Raw genomic sequence first — 12,316 nt, 5'->3', positions numbered from 1 at the left:
TAGCATGGCATCCACTCTTTCAATTAAAACACTACAATTGTTGGTAATAATGTAATTAAAATCTTTCAAAGTGTACATTAGCACAAGAGTCATGTTTTGTTTATTTTTGTTAAGAATGGACTTGGACGAAGGCGGGGGGTTGTCATTGTCTATATAATGAACTAAATGTGAGACATCTGAACACACCCAAGAATGAAACGGCAGAAAGTTAGCTCATGAAGGAGGGGAAAGAGTTGTCCGCTTATCTCATGAGGAGGGGAAAGACTTGTCCGTCTATATACTGAACTCGATGTGAGATCTCTCAAGGAAAAGGGTTTTCCTTGTCTATATATTGAACTCGATCTGTGACATTTTAACATACACAAGAATGAAACGACCAAAAGTTAGTTCAAGAAGCGGAAAGAGTTGTCCTTGTCTATATATTGAACTCTATGCTAGATGTCTCAACAGAAAGGATTGTACTTGTCTATATATTGAACTCGATCTGAGACATCTCAACACACACATGAATGAAACGACTGAAACGCGGAGATATTAACGGTGCCCAATTATAGGCAGTTCAACACATACGTTCGACGTGACCTCTGATACCATGTTAAGAAATTGAACTTGGACTTAACTGTTCCCCAAAAGCTAGCTCAAAGGGGATAGTGAAAGAGTGGGTGCCCTGTTAGCCAACTTGTGGCTAAGGGACTTTATGACTCTATATGTAAACAATCTTTGTTTAATATAATTTACAATTTTATATTGGATTTTGCTTTATCTTTTATCATATTATTATGTTGTGACTTACTATACGATGTTTAGATAAAGACATTGAGTATACTAGAGTGCATGTAAGATGTGATAGCTGTATCGAATTAACAACCATAGGTATATCGAATTAACAACCATTGGTATATCGTGGGCCCACAACCCCTTTCGAGTCACAAGGGGTTGTGGGCCCACGGCTAGCTGTATCCCTGAACCATTGAGGGTTACACAAGTAATAGATTTTTAATCTCCGTTGAGATAATTAAATTTAATGAGTTAAATTTAGCAAATGAGAAGTATGACTTCTTATTAAAGAGTAGAGGGAGTGAGATTTCCTAAAATGACATAGGGATGCCATTTTTGGAAATCACTGAATTCGGATTCAGAAAATTTATCTTGACTTTAAAATATGCAGAAAAGGTTTCTGTACACATTGGTGAAATTGGTTTATCAATTTGAGTCACGATGAATTTTATATTAATTTCTGAACATGCGGGCTTTGCTTGTCAGACTTGAACTTATGACTAATGGGCCCTAAGCTGTTAGCAGCCCACATTATAAATAAGTTATTGGAGTACAAAAATTAGGAACAACAATTCATAATTTTCGAAACCTAGAGAGCTTTCTCTCCCTAGGGTTTCGGCCGCCCCCTCTCCCCTTTGTGTTTGAAAATCCAGTCTGCAATTTTCGAAAATTGCAGTCTGGTTTAACAGATCAGATCTGTTAAATTTTCTTCGTAGAAACTTCTGATAGACTTTCTAGTGCAGTCTATCATAGGGATTAAGAATTATGTTCGTGGACCTTATTCAGGAGTTGATCGAGCGAGTCATCAGTTCCTGGGATTTACAAGAAGAGCAGAGAAATCTGTTGGAGTCCATAACCTCAAGTTGAGACTTGAGAGGTAAAATTTAATTGCATTTTATTTTACTTATTTGTTTTAATCGTTAGGATTTGATACCCATGATCTGGAATCGTTCAAGATCAGAAAATAAAATTTTTAAACTTCCGCTGTTCCGGGTATCAGATCTGACAGATCCGAGAACGTGTTCCAACAGTGGTATCAGAGCCAGGTTGTTCTCAGATCAAACGATTAAAATTTTCGATTGTACAAAGCCTCGATTTTTTAGAAAAAATAATAATAAAAAAAAATTCCGGGAGGCTGCCTGCTGCCCGAAAGCGCAGCGGGCAGCCGCTGCCCTGCGCGCAGCTGGGCCGCGAGCGCGGCCCAGCAGCCCAGCGTGCTGGGCTAGGGAAAACGTTGCCCTAGCCCGGCGCGCAGCTGGGCAGCGCTCGGCGGCCTAGCGACGGGCTGGGCCCCCAGCCCGACAGTCGGGGGGCTGCCCAGGATCGTCCCGGGCAGCCCAGAAAAATTAAAAATTTTATTTTTAAAATTTTGAATTTCGGCCCGTTAATTGTTATCGGGCCCAGTTTTTGGCCCGATTGAAAATTGTTTTAGTTGGTCCACGAGGCAATGGGTCAAAATTGTTTGAGCCCCAAAATTTTAAGAAAATTAATTTTTGGATAAATTTTGAATTTTGGAAATTTATAAATTTAATTCAATAAATTAAAATTTTTAAAATTAATTATTTTGGTACAATTGATTATAAAATATGATTTTATATATAAAATAAGATTTTATGTATGAAATATGATTTTATTGATAAACTAGATAAAATATGATTTTATATATAAAATAAGATTTTATTTATGAAATATGATTTTATCTATTTACAATTATTACCACTTTGAATTGCATGTTATCCGATCATTTAATTGAATTAAATAATTGGATAAAAAGATTATCGATTGTCATGACCAAATTTTTAGGTGTATGTTAGGTTGTTTACATTTGGTTTTTATTATTACAGTTGGATTTTATTAATGGGCTTGGTTTATGGCACAATTTGATTTGTCATTTGTAATAAAAGTGGGCCGGGTTAATGGCTCGTTCCCACCCTTAAATATGTATCCCCTACTTGTCATCGAAATTTATTTTAAATTTATTAGACTTAGTGGGAGATAAAGATTTGAAGACAATGGTGGGCCCAGCAGAAAATAAAGACCGAAAAAATGTAAATTGGAAGCTCAATGTAATAGGATTGCATTGCATACTTGCATATCACCTAGGATTGGACTTAGACTCGTGATTGGCAACCACGGATCAAGTAGATATAGGCATCGATCATCCTTTATATAATATTTGATAATATTGTTGTATGCATGTTTAGACTAAATTGCATGAATCCCTCAAGCATACAAATTTTTAAATGATGAGACAAATTTTTTCAAAATTAAAAAAACCTCATTTTAAATATGATTTAAAATTGATATCAAGATTAACAAAAGAGAATTTAAATATTGTTTAAATGTTCATACCTTCCATCAACGATCAATGTATGAGATGCTACCCGCGGGCATGGTCCGTCTCATATTATTGGGGAGCCCGTTCGTCGGAAAGTTGTACATTGGATCGACACATGTTGTAAGTTGGGTGGAACTCCCATAGGATCGGCTCATATTATTGGGGGATCCATACGGCGACCGTCCATCACAACTTAATATTGGTGGGTAATCTTGACATGTCACAATAACCGGCGTCATATTATTGGGCTCTTATTGGACATGAGGTAAAAACATGGGGGTTGTTTTGGAAGTAATTGGGCTTTACCTTTTGAAAAATATGGTTGGCTGATATTATTCGGGACTATGATTTGTCAATTGGACTCCATGTTCCCACTAAGGAAACCAGTTTTTCGTTTTCACTAGAGGGTGGTGAAATCGTTAAAATAGTGGGAGTGTAATTCATAAAATTATTCTCGCCTTATTTTATGTCTTAGTAAATTAATTAAACAGTCACTGATTATTGTCTGTTTCTTTTCAGTATTTCATTATGATGAATTCGTGCAATCCACTATTCTCTATTCTCGAACAAAACAAACTGACTAGCGCTAACTATACGGAATGGTTCCGTAAGTTAAAGATTGTTCTAAGTTTGGAAAAGGTTTTCTACGTGTTAGAAAAGTCTCTTCCAAAGGAAGCCCCGGCTAATGTGAGTCCGGAAGAGTTGGCCAAACTTGATAAATGGTGGGACCATGATATCAAGGCCAAATGCTACATGCAGGCTTCGATGTCTGATGAACTTCAGAGGCGATTTGAGGATGCAGTGAATGCTGCTGACATTCACAACACCCTCAAGGAACTTTTTGGAGCTCAGTCAAGATCCCAGAGGTATGCCACTGTAAAAGAGCTCATGACATGTCGCATGCAAGATAGGACTTCGGTCCGTGAGCATGAGGTACACATGATTGGGCTCATTGAAAAGTTGGTAACAATCGATTTGACATTGGAGCACAAGCTGAATGAGGACTTATTACTTCTCTCTCTTCTTTCGTCGTTTGACAGTTTTGTGATGAACTTCAATATAAACAAGATAGAGGTCACCCTTGAAGAGATGGTTAATATGCTTGTCACTTATGAGGCCACATTAAAGAAGGATAAACCGGTACTCTTGGTAGGCTCCTCTTCTAACTCTAAGAAGGGACCAAGTGCAAAGGGTAAGAAACGTTCTGCTCCACCAAAGAAAACTGGACCCAAGAAGAAATACAAGACAAAGGCTTCAAACATGAACAAATATGAAGATGTTTTCCATCACTGCAAGAAACCCGGTTATTGGAAACGTAACTACAAAGAATATCTCGAGCATTTGCGAACTGCAAAGGGTATGTTTTATATTGAAATAAATGTTTCACTTAATACTACTTCTTGGGTATTGGATACCGGATGTGGATCTCACATTTGCAATGACTTGCAAGTGATGACAAGAAGTCGTAAGCTTAGGATGGGTGAGACCCAGTTGAGGCTCGGAAATGGTTCTAGAGTTGAAGCCAAAGCTGTGGGAGACGTTTATTTAATTCTGCAGAACAATTTTAAGTTAATTTTGAGAGATATTTTATTTGTGCTAGATTTGGTTAAAAAAATTATTTCTGTTTCTATGCTTGATAGAGATGGTTTTTCTTGCAATTTTGTGAATGAGATTTGCAATATTTACAAGAATGAATGTTTAATTGGATGTGGACAACTTGAAAACGATCTATATAACTTGAAATTGAAAGACGTACCAGTTAATTATGTTGATAAACCGGCAACAACAATTAAAAGTAAAAACGATAGTCAAAACCCGGCAAACCTTTGGCATGATAGGCTAGGTCATATTTCCTTACGAAGGATGAACAAGCTAGTGGGAGAGGGAATGTTTGATTCGTCAGATATAAACTCTCTACCTACTTGTGAGTCCTGTCTGAAAGGAAAAATGACTAAAACACCTTTTAAGGGAAAACCTAAGCGTAGTCAAAATCTATTGGATTTAATCCATACAGATGTATGTGGCTCATTTATTATTGGTACTAAATATGGTCACACCTACTTCATTACCTTTACTGATGATTATTCTAGGTATGAGTATTTATATTTATTGAAATATAAATTTGAATCGTTTGAAAGGTTCAAAGAATTCAAGAATGAAGTAGAAAACCAGCTAGGTAAAAGAATTAAATCACTTCGATCTGATCGAGGCGGTGAATACTTAAGTATCGATTTTTTGGACTATCTGAAAGAAAATGGAATTCTTTCTCAGTGGACTCCTCCTGCCACACCTCAGCTTAATGGTGTAGCAGAGCGTCTTAATCAAACTCTGTTGGACATGGTTCGATCTATGATGAGCTTCACTGAGCTCCCACCCTTGTTTTGGGGCTATGCACTTGAAACGGCGGTATTATTGTTGAACAATGTCCACACTAAAGCAGTGAACAAAACACCATATGAATTATGGACTGGCAAAACTCCTAAGTATTCGTACTTAAGGATTTGGGGATGTCCTGCTTACGTGAAGCAGACAGTGGGAGATAAGTTGGATAATCGATCCATTTTATGTTATTTTGTAGGGTATCCGAAGAATTGGATCGGATATTATTTCTATCATCCTACTGAAACAAAAGTGTTTGTTTCTAGGAATGCCACCTTCCTTGAGAAGGAATTCTTACTTGATAGAAAAGGCAAAATGATGGAACTCGAAGAAGTTCGAGAAGAACACGAGATACAAAATAGCAACCTCACACCTCAGGAACCAATAATTGACACGCCACCTCTTAGAAGATCCGAAAGGACTTCTAGACCTCCTGATCGACTAAATCTTCTACTTGATGGGGATCAAAGTGAGCCCATCGTTGGATGTGATCCAAAAAACTTCAAGGAGGCAATTTCTGATGACGATTCGAATTTATGGCTTGAAGCCAAGTAGTCTGAAATAGACTCCATGCATGCAAAAAAAGTTTGGTCTTTAATAGATCCTCCCGATGAAATTGTTCCTATAAGGTGTAAATCAATCGACAAGAGAAAACTTGGGCCTGATGGTAAGGTGCTGACCTACAAGGCATGATTGGTTGCAAAAGGTTATACACAAAGACAAGGTGTTTACTATGATGAAACCTTTTCATCAGTTGCAATGTTCAAGTCCATAAGAATCTTAATTGTCATAGCAGCATGGTATGACTATGAGATATGGCAAATGGATGTGAAAACTGCATTTCTTAATGGAAACATTAAGGAAGATATCTATATGATGCAGCCCGAGGGATTCACATCCATGGGAAGCGAGCATAAGGTATGAAAGCTTCAGAGATCAATTTATGGTCTCAAACAGGCATCAAGAAGTTGGAACCAGAAATTTGATGAAACAATAAAGGACTTTGGTTTCATCAAGAACCCAGAGGAACCGTGCGTGTACAAGAAAGTGGTTAAGGATGCTGTGACATTCTTAGTGCTTTATGTTGATGACATCCTACTCATTGGGAATGATGTAGGGATGTTTCAGTCAACAAAGATATGATTGTCAGGTAGATTCTCGATGAAGGACTTGGGTGAGACGTCCTATATTCTAGGAATACAGATCTATAGAGATAGATATAAGAGAATGATATGACTCACTCAAGCAACCTACATCGACACCATATTGAAAAGGTTTTCTATGGATGAGTCCAAGAGAGGACATCTACCTATGTGCCTTGGAATTTCTCTATCCAAGTCAATGTCTCCAAAGACTGACGAAGAAATAGAGAAAATGACACACGTACTATATGCGTAAGCCATATGTAGTATCATGTATGGGATGATATCTACCAGACCGGATGTAGCCTTTGCTCTGAGTGTCACGAGCAGATATCAGGCCAACCCTGGTCAAATGCATTGGAAAGCTGTGAAGGATATTCTTAAGTACTTGAGAAGGACTAAGAATATATTCATGGTTTACGGGGGAAGGGAATTGAAATTGGAAGGCTATACCGACTCTAGCTTCCAAAGCGACGTGGATGACTCGAAATCAACCTCTGGATTTGTATTCATGCTCAATGGCGGTGCTGTCTCTTGGAAGAGTTCCTAGCAGGACACCACAACGAATTCCACCACTGAGGCAGAATACATTGCAGCATCAGCTGCTGCTAAAGAGGCCGTTTGTATGAGGAATTTCATCCAAGAGTTGGGGGTAATTCCTGAAGCTGTTGGTCCAGTCCCGGTGTACTGTGACAACACTGGTGCCATTGCTCAGGCAAAGGAACCAAGGTCTCATCAAAGATCCAAACACATACTGAGGAAATACCACATTATCCGGGAGATCATGGAAAGAGGAGACATCACTGTCGAGAGAGTGGCCTCTGCAGACAATATCGCTGATCCACTTACTAAGCCCTTGCCAGGACCATTATTTGACAAACATCGCGAAGCAATGGGACTACGTAGTATGACTAGTTGGCTTTAGGGCAAGTGGGAGATTGAAAGAGTGGGTGCCCTGTTAGCCAACTTGTGGCTAAGGGCCTTTATGACTCTAAATGTAAACAATCTTTGTTTAATATAATTTATAATTTTATATTGGCTTTTGCTTTATCTTTTATCATATTATTATGTTGTGACTTACTATACGATGTTTAGATAAAGACCTTGAGTATACTAGAGTGCATGTAAGATGTGATAGTAGATTTGAATGACTGTCATGAAACACATCTAATCACTGTACATTCTAAACAGTTCCTAGTCAATTGAGTTGTCCTCAAATAAGGATAAGGATCGCTCGAGATTGAGACTAGCATTTGCGATGCCAAGTACCACGTTTCATTGGTATGAAACATAGAGATGTTCGAAGCATGCAAATGGATATTCATTTGATGGATGATCGAACTACCCTATTCGAACTTTCCAAGTGATTTTCAATAATTGAGTGGATAAGTCCGCGGTTTTGGTTGTGCACCATTAGTCCTTATTACTTGAAACATCATGGAGACTATATATGCTAGTACTGTACTTTGACTCGTTTATCGACTTTATGAGGGTCAACAGGTGTCGAGATTGGGTACAGTTACGACACATATAGGAGTCAATGCTTTGTTTTCAAGGATTCACCACACGCTTGCGAGTGTGGATATCATATGCGATCTGAGGAGATATTAGTGTGACAAATCTCTGGCCAGAGTATATGATGTGCTTTAGGTTTTTTGGTTTCCTAGTTGCACATGCGATGTCACTATTTGATATTCAAGATGTATTGCATAGTTATCGAATCTCGAACGACTCTCAATATACTAATGGTTGTTGATTCGATCGGAATATATGGATGAAGGGACCGTACTGTACGCTAACCAAAACCTACTGGTTCTTGCAGGCACTATCAGTGATACCTAGGGAATCATGAGGCGATGTTGCTAGGCGCTCTTACCATGATTCGATGGGTAAGTCGGAAATTATTGTTCCGAGTCATAAGGAGTTGTGGGTCCACGGCTAGCTGTATCCCTGAACTATTGAGGGTTACACAAGTAATAGATTTATAATCCCCGTTGAGATAATTAAATTTAATGAGTTAAATTTAGCAAATGAGAAGTAGAACTTCTTATTAAAGAGTAGAGGGAGTGAGATTTCCTAAAATGACATAGGAATGCCATTTTTGGAAATCACTGAATTCGGATTCAGAAAATTTATCTTGACTTTAAAATATGCAGAAAAGGTTTCTGTACACATTGGTGAAATTGGTTTATCAATTTGAGTCACTATGAATTTTATATTAATTTCTGAACATGCGGGCTTTGCTTGTCAGGCTTGAAGTTATAACTAATGGGTCCTAAGGTGTTAGCAGCCACATTATAAATAAGTTATTGCAGTACAGAAATTAGGAACAAAAATTCACAATTTTCGAAACCTAGAGAGCTTTCTCTCCTTAGGGTTTCGGCCGCCCCTCTCCCCTCTGTGTTCGAAAATCCAGTTTGGAATTTTCAAAAATTGCAGTCTGGTTTAACAGATCAGATCTGTTAAAATCTTTTCGTAAAAACTTCTAATAGACTTTCTAGTGCAGTCTATCAGAGGGATTAAGAATTCTGTTCGTGGACATGATTCAGGAGTTGATCGAGCGAGTCATCAGTTCCTGAGATTTACAAGAAGAGCAGAGAAATCTGTTGGAGTCCATAACCTCAAGTTGAGACTTGAGAGGTAAAATTTAATTGCGTTTTATTTTACTTATTTGTTTTAATCGTTAGGATTTGATACCCATGATCTGGAATCATTCCAGATCAGAAAATAAAATTTTTAAACTTCCGCTGCTCCGGGTATCAGATCTGACAAATCCAAGAGCATGTTCCAACAGATAGTTGTCTTTGTCTATATGTTGAATTTTCAAGAAATCTATTCAACTGATACATGACATCTTAACAATTTTACCCAACAAAAATAATTATTACGCCTCAACAAAAACTAGCTTTACCGTCCAATCTTTTTGTTGGAAGGAGACTAATTAACCCATTTAAAATATAATTAACCTAAAAACAATATATGAATCGTTTTTCCTGTAAAGATAATTGTAATTGCTCTAGCTCGAAACCATTGAGCTAGTGGTTGTAATATATGTATTGTATGCACTATGCATGTAGATATTTACGTATATGTCAAGTAGATGGAAGTGCGGTACTTTTCATGCAACTGGTCACCACACGATATCGATGGGCCCGAGGTAAATAATCTCGAGCTCTAAAAGTTGAGCCCGTTTGAAAATCGGATTCCACATGGCATATAGTTGAAACGTGTGATCAGTAAAATGGTCTCTTTTGAAATCTGTCCACTTGGCCACCTTATAACGCAATTCAAAGAGAAGAAATTCAACGAAGAAGAAATGGAATGTGGCTCAAATAAAAATCAAAGGTTCAATCATTTTGGTGGAATCCAGATGTAACCTACGTTGATTGACATTTGATAGGAACTTTACCTATTTACGTACATGGGTAAATCCTTGACATAAAGAAAATTAAAATGGGACTTCAATTTAGTTTATTTCTTTGGGATTTCTAATAATAATATATAGGGTAATGCTACATGTACACGGAGTGTTACACGTTGGATTACACAATGCACTTGAAATTACATGATTATTCCTGCACTTTATTTGGAAAAAATCTTTCAAAAAGATAATCATGTAATTTCAAGTGCATTGTGTAATCCAACGTATAAGACTCGTATACATGTAGCATTACTCTTTGATTTGGATAAATGATAAGGGTGTGTCCCACACTTAGGAAACGAAAATTATTTAATATATATATTATTTGTAATTTCTGGGTGTGTATATAATATATATAGAACTCTTCAGTCAAGATATTCTTTCTCGTGCATGTCTGCACAAGAGATTGAAACAAAAAGTCTGATTTGCGATAAAAAAAAAAATAGGAAAAATATTTTTTCTGGTCCATTAACTTGTCCATATTATGATTGTGGTACACACATTTGAATTTTCAGTGATTGTGCTCCAACTGCACACGTGTCAGCTAGACATTGACAAACGTCAGTATTTTTCGAGTGACGTGTGCCAATGTCTAGCTGACACATATGCAGTTGGACCAAAATCACTGAAAATTAAAAGTTAATATACCAAAACCAAAACTTGAAAAGTTAATATACCAAAATTAAAATATGGACAAGTTAATAAACTTAAAAAATTATTTCTCCCAAAAAATAATAGTAATAATAAAAAAAATTATTAAGTCTTGTGAGAACGCGACTTATTGTGCAGGTGTTAGACCGGTCAAGACCAAATTTGGTTGGTGTCGGAATGATTAGCCGAAAATGACATTGATTAGAGGTGTCAAAACTGGCTAAAGGGTTGGAGCGGCCCACAATTCATCGCAATCCACCATCAGGCAGGGTGAGACTCATCTTTTAGGCTTGTTAAAAAAATACCAGCCCAGCCCAACCCAACCTACCTATTTTAGGTGACGGGGCGGGCCAACTCGGCCCACCTTTTAGGCGTTTTGAGAAAATGTCAATTCAATCCACCTATTTTATATGGCGAAGCGGATCAATCCGACGAATCTAACTTATTTTGACACTTCTATCTTTAACCTTTCACATGGCATCGTGACCAGATTTTACAATTCATATAACCTTTGGCACCTGCTTTTTAGTCGTCCTCGTACCGTCTATTATGTCGGTGCAGTAATTTTGTGTTAATTAGTTGGTAAAGTTCTCATTTTTGTATAATGAGAAAAAGTACTCAAAATGTAACTTCTATTTTGCTTGTATCTCGCGTTCAATCCGAATCATGCAATAATACTTAAAAAAATGTAATAACAAAAGAACAACAAAAAGATGCAAAACTTTTCGCTTTAAATGTCAGAGATTCGAACAGTCGTGTCATGCTATCCTTTCATCTTTTGGACTCCTTAGCTTTACTACCAAAGCTTTAATTCATTTACTTCTCATTTTCAACTGCACCAATCATGCATAGTAAGTTAATAAAAAAGGATATTAATAAATGAAAAGTACTATTGTTCCAGCACCTATTTTTGACTAAGAAATCAAATTTAGGACAATTTAAATGACGAAATCGCTATGTTCTCCCTATAAAAGTTTGTAACGTTTTCGTAAGGTATAACAATATTTTTTTTATCGTGTAGTTTATACATTTTTTTATTTTTGATCTTATTAATGGTGAATTCACCGTATTTGTCGATTAACTTGCAAATTTTTTTTCCCAATTTCGGACATTTGACATCGAAATGTTGACGTGGATCGGTGGATTTCAAACAACACTCCAATAAAATATATATATATATACTAAAATTGAAAAAGCAATGCAAGTTAATGGACTATCAATGATCAATCGACTTATAACGAGGAAAAATATGCAAGTTATGGTAAAAAAAAAAAATGTGTTGTTTTCGTGTTTGGTAATTTAGAGGTTGTTTGACTAAACTTATTAAAAAGAGTTTATAAGCTCCTAGTGCTTAAAAGCTATTTTACGAGCTTATAAGTTGTTAGAACTTATTTTAAAAATAAGTTGTTAAAGTGTTTGGGTAAACTTATTTTAAACAACTTTAAGATGTTGATATGTTTGGTATTATAAGATCTTTTTATTGTCAAAATTATCAAAAAGGATATAATTCTATGAACATAAAATTTTGAGTTATACACATACGAAAATAGTTTTAGAATAAACATATATTAAAAAAATAAAATTATTTTAATATTTTATTTTAGAAAA

Source organism: Henckelia pumila, unplaced genomic scaffold (genome assembly GCF_033568475.1).
Source record: "Henckelia pumila isolate YLH828 unplaced genomic scaffold, ASM3356847v2 CTG_38, whole genome shotgun sequence".
Classification (NCBI taxonomy): Eukaryota; Viridiplantae; Streptophyta; class Magnoliopsida; order Lamiales; family Gesneriaceae; genus Henckelia; species Henckelia pumila.
This window is presented reverse-complemented; position numbering follows the sequence as displayed.